Source organism: Chaetodon trifascialis, chromosome 1 (genome assembly GCF_039877785.1).
Source record: "Chaetodon trifascialis isolate fChaTrf1 chromosome 1, fChaTrf1.hap1, whole genome shotgun sequence".
In the NCBI taxonomy this organism is placed as follows: domain Eukaryota; kingdom Metazoa; phylum Chordata; class Actinopteri; order Chaetodontiformes; family Chaetodontidae; genus Chaetodon; species Chaetodon trifascialis.
In genome coordinates, this window is record NC_092056.1 from 14,490,916 (window position 1) to 14,501,140 (window position 10,225).

General features: G+C 40.3%; 1 protein-coding gene across 6 annotated transcripts in view; it reads right to left on the bottom strand.

The window, feature by feature from the left end:
* Nucleotides 1-10,016, bottom strand: part of tead1b (TEA domain family member 1b) — a 49,209-nt gene extending 39,193 nt beyond the window's left edge. For all 6 annotated transcript variants that reach the window (XM_070958723.1, XM_070958705.1, XM_070958714.1 and 3 more), the window contains exons 1-2: nucleotides 9,853-10,016; nucleotides 9,262-9,390 (exon numbers count right to left, since the gene is read on the bottom strand). The gene's annotated coding sequence lies outside the window, so the exon portion shown is untranslated. The remainder of the gene's footprint in view (nucleotides 1-9,261; nucleotides 9,391-9,852) is intronic.
* Nucleotides 10,017-10,225: the final 209 nt, after the last annotated feature.

A 10,225-nucleotide genomic window follows, 5' to 3' on the forward strand; every position in this document is an offset into this window, starting at 1 on the left:
TAGCTAAGCAGACTAGTAGCTGTGACATGGCATTATGGGAAATTACACTTACTGTGAGATTGCATAAACCACTCACCAAGCTGGAATCCAGCTCCTTAAATTAAGAGAACCCATTTCACCCATCAGACAGAGCAAGGTAATGAAATAGCAGATGAGAGGTCTCAAATGTAATTTTCCATGTGGAGTTCTTTTGTGCCGTTATCTCAGAGGGTGCAATAATGATTCTGTGAATGACTTTTGTGCACCCCATAATGGCCCACAGTAGAGGCCACAGTGTGCAAAACTATAATTACCATGTGATTTCAAAACTCAACATTTTCAGCATGTTGTAAAGACATCCTGGCCTTTGCATAATTGTAACAGCGATGTCAAAAGTATTCCATTTTGAGCAACACGTAACCTACTATGAACATTTACAATGACAGGTGATACTGAAATTCCGTTTAGTTTTTTGTCATTAAAACAAATTAATTACCTTGTGAAACGCATGTTTATGGAATGCAGTCTTTGTCAGCAGGTCTTTGGGGACCTTGAGGTGCAGTTACAGGCAACACGCAATTAACCAAAAATCTATGGAAATACTCTTTGAATTTAATTTATTTACAGAGCTTTACCACTCAAAATACAGCTCAGGTATGAATCCACTGTTTAAAATACATCAAAATCAACAGGTGCAGCAATGAATATAAGTCTTAGCAGTTAAAATAAAAAATAAAACTTGGAGCATGCATTTAAAATACTGCAATTTCATTTTAGAAAAGAAAATGGGGTGAATAGCAGGGGAAAGTTTAACTACCCCAATCATCTCAAAAAACATACTAAACAGATTTGAGTGTGTCACTAAACCACAAAAGAATGTGAGAACAAAACTATTGATTCTGTATTGGATTTTCCTTTAGGTTTCATGAATAAATCTACAGATGTGGAGTACAGATGAATGAATAAACAAGGTTTTCAATACCAATTTCCGAAGGTCCGCTGGAGAGCCCAGAAAGCTTACTTATGCTGCCTCTGTTATTGGCAATGGCCTTGTGTTTATTTCATGCCTCTTTGAACCAGCAGGCTTAGGTGCCGTGAATCTGTCTGATATCATCCCACTCATATCTGAGGCCTGGATCCCACCACCCAGCAACCATCAGGCCACTGTGGGATCAATCTTTGTTTGCCAGAGAATAGGATTGATTTACAGGTTCTGTCAAAGCAGCCCTCTCTACCTGCCTCAGACTGAGAAACAGGGAGCAACAACATGACCTGGACAACATCAGATACGTCGGCAGCCAGAAAAGAGGCATAGCTAAAGGTCTGCCCCTCTGAACAACAGAGGGAAAATTGACTATGAATCTAAGAGACAAAAAAATTCTCCTTCTGAGGATGCATCCCTGTCCTGCCAGTAATACTAAAACATATAAAAAAAATACAATTTCCCATTCAAACATGAAATGTAATGAAAGCTCAGAAGACATTTGCCTATCAAAAATTTGCAGTGCATTCCAGACGGCATGTCACAGTGGTGTGGAGTGTGAGTGGAACACATAAAGCTCAGGAAATTAAAGCTGTAAATAAAGGTCCGTCAGATAAAGGATCTCCTGACAGTTATGAGAGCAGAGCAGGCCGAGGGCTGGCCGCTGGCTTATTCAGGACGCGTGCGGATGGGCATGAAAAAACAAATCACGGTGATGAGCATGAAGGCCACCATTTGCATTTGGCTTTGCCAATTCACGCTGACTTTCATCTCTTTTTCTTCTTCTTCTTCTCCAACCATCATTTGTCCCCACGTATACTTCTTCCTTTCCTGTTTCTCCGCATCCACCTTTTCCTTTCATTCTTTTTTTCTCTTGGCTACTCCTGTTTACACCGGATTCATCTGTCATAAATAAAAAAACCTCCTAAGAGGTTCTGTGCAGCCAGGTGATATTGACAAAAATCAAATGTGATTTTTTTTTGTTGCTGTTCTTAAGAGCAAATATGTATAATCTGACTTTCTGATTGTGGGCACATGAAGAATATATTTAGACACAAATATTTTTGAGATATCATCATGAGCAATGGAAATATGCTACCCACCAGGTAAAGGCATTCATTGTTCATATACCAACAGACTGCGTAGCTCGAGGAAGCTGAGCAGGATTTTTTTTTGTCATTTACCGGTCGAGTGGACAAAAATCTGCCATTTTTATAGCAAAAATCTTCCTAAGGGGACTATCTAAACTTTTTAAGAATATAAGCTAATGTAATGTTTTTAATAACTGAACATTAAATTCTAAGGAAATAAAGAAAAAATAAATAAATGTTGTCTACAAGCAGAGAGACAATTCTGTGCTGAAACAATTTAAATTAAATTTAACTAAATTTAAATTGTTTTTGCATTTTCACCTTTTTGGCCATGTATAGTTACATAAAATACACAAAATACTTGGATACTTTCTGTGTCAGCATTGAATGATTATCAAGTCAGTTACGCAAGACACAGTCAAAAACCTGTGACTTACTCGTCTTAAAGATGCCTTACACTACACTACACCAGGCTATTGGCATGATCACAAAATTGTAAGCCAAAGTCAAGCTAAATCAAAAATATTTCATTTAACACAGCAAAATGGAAAGAAAGAAAGATATTTAGCCAATCCTCTTTCATCTGGTTCAACAGCCGCGTGAAGACGAAGGCGCTCTGTGTGGGAGCAGAACACACAGATGAGAGGAAACAAAGATCCCGCAAGAGTAACAATGACTTTATTATTTTTATGACTTCTTCTGGACCATCAAAAAAAAAAAAAAAAAAGAAGAAAGAAAACAAGAGAGAAAGAAAAATCAATTTTGAGATCACTGTGCTTAATAAAAAGCAAACAAAAACAGTAAATTTATCTTGGCCCACTGTAATTGGAAGTTTTGGGGCATTCAGTGGGTAATGAGATATAAGAATCCAAGACTGATATTTTTTGTGCGACAGGTAGTTATTAAGTTCGACAATATACTAAGACACTATGTGAGGTATTCAGTGCAGCTAACACTGAACACTGAATTTAATGCATGTTTTCTAAAATATTTGTTGATGGGTAAGCAAGAACTGGTTGAAAAGCCAATCACCTTGATTTATAACATACCTGAACATTTGCAAGCTTGAAACTGCAGTTCCACACAGCTTTTAAAGAATAAGTTTGCCAATATTCTATATCGTTCTTAATGTCAACAAATCCTCTTTAAAGACTGAAATTGATAGAAATAACTTGTGTTTCGTGTGACGCCACAGCCTGATTTAGCTTATTCTCCACTGTTGTTAGAAAACTTGTTAAAAAACACATCAATGAGCCACACTATTGCACTGGGTGAGATATTCCTCTATTACTACTGTACGAACCTCTGCACGGTAAATTTTGATGTTGTCCAGTACATACGCCATTCTGCCAGCTTAAATACTCGCAAGAGCACTAGAGCTGTTTTAGAAAATGAATGAGCATATATATTTGCAAGCATGGCCAGAACTAACACTTCTCTGGTTTTGATCTTTTCATGCTTTTGTATAGAATATCACCAACTTGTCTTTTAATTTGAAAGCTTACATATGCTCTAAAAAAAAGGGGGGTGGGGAGGTAGTAAAAGATATTGTTTTCTGACAGCACAGCTAACCCATGTGGATGATGCAATTATAAACCAAGAAGACTCCCAACTGAAAACGTCTACTATTTGGGTCTATTAAATAGGGCTGCAACTATTGCCTATTTTGATAATCTATTAAACTGTGGATTATTACTTTCATTAATCGATTATTAATCTGATAAAAAGAAAAAAGCTACATTTTATGATTTCCAGCATTGTACCTTTCAAACAACTTGACAAAGCAAGTACAGACAAGTTAAATAAATGGACACTGGGGATGCAGCCATGCACTGAGAATACAAAGGAAATGTAACGAACATATATTTGACTAATACTGCTCAAGTTTCTGTTGTGACGAAATTAAATTATATTAGGGAAGTTAACTTTGTCAAGTGTTAGCTTTAAAATAGCTATATATAAGAAGTCAGCCTTAACGAGCGTTAGCTTTAAAATAGCTAACATCATAACAGGGACTGTTCGCTTTATCAAGGGTTAGCTTTAAAATAGCTGTACCGGAAACCCAAAAAAAATTAAATTAAATCTAAAACCCGTCATTGTGTGTTTCTCTGCTGTATAGTTAGCCTCTGCCTCAGCCATTTTTCAAATGCTCACCCCTGAGACAAAACAGACACCGTCATTTCCTGTAATTCATCACGTGAGCTACACAAGGTGTGGCATTGGCTGGTTTACTGCCCCACCTTAGGAGACGTTGCTACAGTGTGTGCCAGGCATCATAAGGTAGCCCCAGCTAATCTATGATGAAATTCGTTGCTAACTATGTTTAAAATGGATTTTAATCAATTTGAGTGAATAGTTGTTCCAGCTCCACTATTAAACGGACCAAACAGAGGAGGTAAAAAACAGTTTGGACAATAGAGCTCTGCATTGCTGTGTCCTGGATCAGATTCCAAACTAATTTACTGGGCACGGCCTGCATATTAATGTTGTGAGCTTACCCTCCAGTATATCTGTGCCTCCACTGAATCCAGGGCACCTTCAGGGCAGAGAGAGCCTGCCTGATCTGTGTCAGCCATGATAACAACACAGCGACCATTGATGAAAGGTCTTGTGGGAATTTATTACAAGCAACGACTGGGGAATACGGTGCCAGAGAGACTGAATAACCAACATTTGAATACAAGCCACAAATTATACACAGTTTCAGTAAATGAAGTGACTGTGTGCCTTTGTTCCATGGGTTTCCTTTCACTAGTGGGAAGCTGAACACCACTACCGCTACTATGGCCAGCACTGAGAAAGGAAGTTGTTGAAGCTGAGATTTCCTGCTTTCATTGTGGTTAAGAACTCAAAATGTTTATAGTGGTTTCAGAAACTGACTCATCTAATGATTCATGGGCTGCATATTGCTTTTCATCTGTGTGTGACCATGAGGAAACTCATTTATTTGTCTTTTTGTTCAAATAAGAATAGGAAGAAAAAGTACATGTTCCAGCATCTAAATAACTTCTGAGGTATTAGCCGTCAGTAATCAGCGGTTATGGCATTATGCGGTCTAAATGCCTTTTTTTCCCAGCACACACAACTGACATTTCCATATGGTAAAATTTATGAGACTGTAATATTAAAGTGGTGTGACTTCAAAGGGTCAGAGCAGCTCCATCACTTTGAGCTTTGTGTAAAATTGGTAAGGTTCAAACATGACTTTTGAATGAACAGAAAAGTCTGCGGCTACTTGAGCAAAATAGCAGTAGACTTAAACACAGCCTGTCTTCCATATGTATTCACAAGAAAAAAAAAATGTGTTGCACTTACTAAGGTGGCTGACAGGGCCAAAGTGCATTCAGTAGCTGGCAGTCATTTTATGGCTGCAGTACTGAGGCAGATTTACTTAGATGACGTCAGTGGCTTTGAGCCAGCTTTTCCTTTTTGGTGGCACTCTCCACTGGCCTCAGTGGGCCCTGCTCAAACTGCTGAGCAGCAGTGCATACTCTAAAATTCCCTTTCTAGACCAGGGTTTACCTCAGGGCACACACAGTCTGGAAGCCTGCAGGAGTGTCCTCTTTTTAAAGCGTGCTTTGACCAGGGAGAACACTGATGTTTTGATGTGATTCTACCCCTGCCACACATCACATCTAATTACACAATTAATGACTCTGTGTCCAGATTCAATTACAGATCACAGATCTTTTTCGAGCCCATGATTTTCAGAACAAAAATAATATTGTGTATTATCATTTGGATTATAATGTGGGACACGTAATGTGTTCACATTCCCATGAGGAATTTCACAGGCCCTCACTCCAAATAGAAAACATGCCTTATTGCACGTACAGCTAAATTCAGTTGGGCAAAAACAATGTAAAAACTGAGAACGACCAAAGCTTTTCACGTTTGATAGCACAGATAAAATATTATCAACCAAACTATGAAACACAGCTGTCAAAGACCTGACAACTAATCCGTTTTAACAAAGGTGCAACCCACAAAACAAAAGTCAAGATAGAGACAAAGACATTTATTCCTTTTGAACCTGCAGAACATATCTCGCCATCCATGTGGACAAACACAAGTGACTGCTAAAAGTTATAATTGCATTCTAGTGCAATGTCAAGTTCACTGATAACTTTCATTTATCTGTTTAACCAATTTCTATTCTAAGACTTCTGCATAAAAAGGATATTCACATGTACCCTAAACCATCCACCGTCTATACCCAACTATCCCTTTTCGGGGTTGCGGGGGGGCTGGAGCCTATCCCAGCTGTCAATGGGCGAGAGGCGGCATGAACCGGTCGCCAGCCAATCGCACGGCAACATACACAGACACACAACCATTCACGCTCACACTCACACCTAAAGACAATTTCAGAGTCACCAATTAACCTAATGAGCATGTTTTCGGTCTGTGGGAGGAAGCCAGGGTACCCCGAGAGAACCCATACATGCACAGGAAGAACATGCAAACTTCATACAGAAAGGCACTGCACGACCCGGGGATCGAACTGGCGAACTTCTTACTGTGAGGCATGCGCACTACCTGCTGCTCCATCGTGCTGCTCTGTACCCTCAACATTAAACCCAAATGTATGATTTGATGTGATTACATCAGAACAGGGTGTGAAAATGGCCTATCTTTGAAGCACTACTTGTGGAATTGATATGCCATATTTTAAACGAGGTGTCACCCTGACAAAATAAACGCATCACTGCTGTACGGCACCTGTTGCATGGGGCACAGACTACACTGGTGCTTCTCTCCAGCAGTCACTTATGAGACTCTCAGACACAGACTGTACCTCTTAATGTGCTATTAATCAAAACTGTCAGGAACCATTTGAGGTTATTCCAAAATTCAAGCTAATGATGATAATATGAGTAGCTGAAGAAACAATGTGGATTCCTTCTTCATTCTGAGATTTTAGCACACTGAGAGTCTCGGCGTGTCCTGGTCAGTCCAGGTTTCAGGCCTTACTCCTCCACTATGCTAAATGGCACATCTGGTCAGTGTGTCTTCAAATGTCATGCGTAAATGTGGTCATATTGATTATTGTGTGCACAAAATTCTGTATCACTGCACAAACAAAGCACCAGCTTTAAAAAACATGAATGCTTGAAAATGTTGTACATGGTAAGGAGGCTGTTATGTCTATACACATGATGCCAGGCTCACAAGATGCCGTGGCTGATAGGGGAAAGTAAAGTCTGCTTTGCAAAAACGAAAGCAAAAATGTATATTTGCCACATTTCCTGAGCAAAGGGAGCAAAGGGATTTGACAAATGTTTAGCCAAAATATGGCTTTCTGAGAGTGGATAACCCTTGAATAACATCCAGTTTGGACAACTGAAGAAAAGAAGAGTCTCTCTCTACGAAGTCACACAGTCCATTCTGGGCTTCTCAAAAGCACATTATTCTGTCCACACTTCACAACAGATAGACTACACTGTTTATACACATCCCCTGTATCACCCTTGAGGCAACGTATCCACAACAGCACAACCCTTTCTCATCAGATATTTATCAGCATGTGCTATAATTTCACTTGTGTCGATCACAATACGATGACATAATTTTAAACTTTCTAAGTCTGTGCAAACGACCACAATGTGTTAGTAATGACTAATTCTAAATAACCTAAAAACAGACGAATCATAATACGCAGAAAGACATAGGCTCAGTGCCATCATAGCTGTGAACAAGTCTCTTTCACAAACTACAAGCGTAATGCACTGTGTTATGCTCTGTCAGAAAGCAGAGAGTTTGGAAACTCCTAGTTTCAGAGGTAAAGTCTCATGCGGTCAAACAAAGACAACATCCTATTCTTGCACAAATGCTATGCAGGCTTCCATCCAACAGGTCCACTGGTTGCATAAGCTGAAAACAAAGCATCTATTTCTACCCCTAATTTTTTTTTTTCTTCCAAGCAAAGAGATTTACACTGTGACTTGTCTGGGGTTATGCCTGACTGCATTCAAACCGTTTCCTGGAAATGATAACAATCCTTTCACGTTAATTTAATGAAAACTGTGTCTCTTCCATGTCTTTTCTCGCTCTTTATTTTCTACATGGTTACATGAAATGTTAAACAGCAGCTAACTGCAACAACAGCATATTTTGACTAATGAAGAGCAGAGAAGTTGTGCACGCGCCATAACCAGCTGCTTTCATATTAAACACAAAAAGAGGAGGGAGGCTGTAGGCGCCCCGCCAAAAACTTGTAGTGGTCGAAGAGACAGAAAGTGGATTTTGTTGGACCTCCTTTTAAACCTCTCCTTTTTCTCCCCATTGCTCAGTGGTGTTACTTCTTCTGTTCGCTTATCACAATACAAAACAGCAGCTTTCACATCACATATGAAAGCAAGGAGATGTCTGTTTGATGAGACAGCTGACTGAGATTTAATTTAAAAAAAAAAGCACAACTGAAGAGCTCTCAAGAGAATGAATGAGGTTACTTCAGGATTTACATATGCATTAAGTACAAACACTCCTTGACTGAAACATAGCAGCATATCTGAGCCTCTCAAACTGTGGCTGTTGGCTCAAAAGCAAACCAAATCTGATCGTTTTTAAAGCTCACAGGGTGAAAAAGAGAAGACTAACCAAAGGGGAGATCTTTCAGTGTTTGGTACACCCACTTTTAAGCTAATTTCACCGTTGCTAAATGAAAGCTTTTGGCCATATTTCCATCCCTCCCTTTGCATAATAGCCTGTGTAATTTTCCCAGAGTCCAGAAAAAGTTATGGGGATGAAATCATGGTAATGAGTAAAACTTTGTGACACACACACAAACACACAGCTGGCCTAACAGTTGAGGGGGAGTTGAGTTTTAGCTGAGCAGGCATTTCCCAAAGTAGAGAAAGGAAAACAATGAAGGAGACCCCAAATAAAAGCCCCATAACATCACATTTTAAGCTAGCTTTCGACAACCAAAGACTTAGCCTAGACAGGGTCACGTTAGACCCTTTAAATATTATTTAAAACCCCCAAAGTTACACAAGAACCTACAAAAAGTGCGATTTACTGCATTGTTTTTGTTAAATTGGTAGTTTGGGGACGTGAAGTTAGTCAGGGAGGGACACGGAGGAGCTTTAGCCCACCTTGCAACATAAAACAGTGGAGGAGTTTGGCTAGCCTTCCCCTGCGGTTCAGTTTCCTTAGAGTTACACTAACAACATGGAGAGCAACACACACAGAAAAACATTTACTTACACAAAACTTCGATGACGAATAAAAAAAGGCACCGCCAAACGTGCTGAAGCAACAAGTCTCCCCACTGTTTCCGTCGAGGTGGTCCGAAAATTCTCCGGTGAAATCTCCAACAAGTCCCGGCTGAGCCAACTACGGAGAGGAAAACAGCAACGTTTTCAACCGTCATCTTGTCCAAAAAATGGTTATTCGTGCAGTGTGTTTTTTAGTTCAGCCCGAAACCCGCTGGGACTTTCTGAGGATCTAACACAGGACAAACCAGCATCCGAGGCTTTTATAGGGGCGTATGATCGGGCTTCTTTTCAAAAAATGTGAAAAATGTCAAAGATTTTCGCTGCTATGTCAAAGCCATAGGCTACAACAGTGAGTGTTCAAAGTGAGCACCCTGTTACAACAGCGACCAGAATCGGCCATCTATCTCAGCGATGGAAAACAGGCGACCCAACGTTACTTCACGCCGTGGGATAAATAATAAACACCCATATAAACCAACATTTTTAATCAATTGTCCAGTATATTCAAAGACGTCAACTAACCCCCACGAACAGAAGTCTACAACCAGTTTGGATACCTGCAACTACCATTGAAACTTACCTCGTTATTGATATCTCATATAAAAATGTCCCTTTCTTTTGGTAAGGGGTTGTTACGGGGTATTTTTAACACTATGTCAAGTTATTCTGGTGTTTCTGGGCCAGCCAGGAAGGTGTAGGTGAATCGCTTCGCGCACTGACAGAGATGCGAAGAATGCTCGGAATGAGAAGAGGAATGAAATGAACGCAAAGAGCGAGTTTGCGCCGGGGCGGAGCGAGAGGTGGCGTCATCCCGAGCCCCGGCAGCCAGCCTGGGCAGCAGGCAGCGGCAGCGGGGGCAGGGAGGGTACAACACATCCCGAGAGCCGACGCCTTCAGGGACACCACGGAACTCCGAGTTCACAGCTCCACGGCCGACAGCATTGATCCAGCGA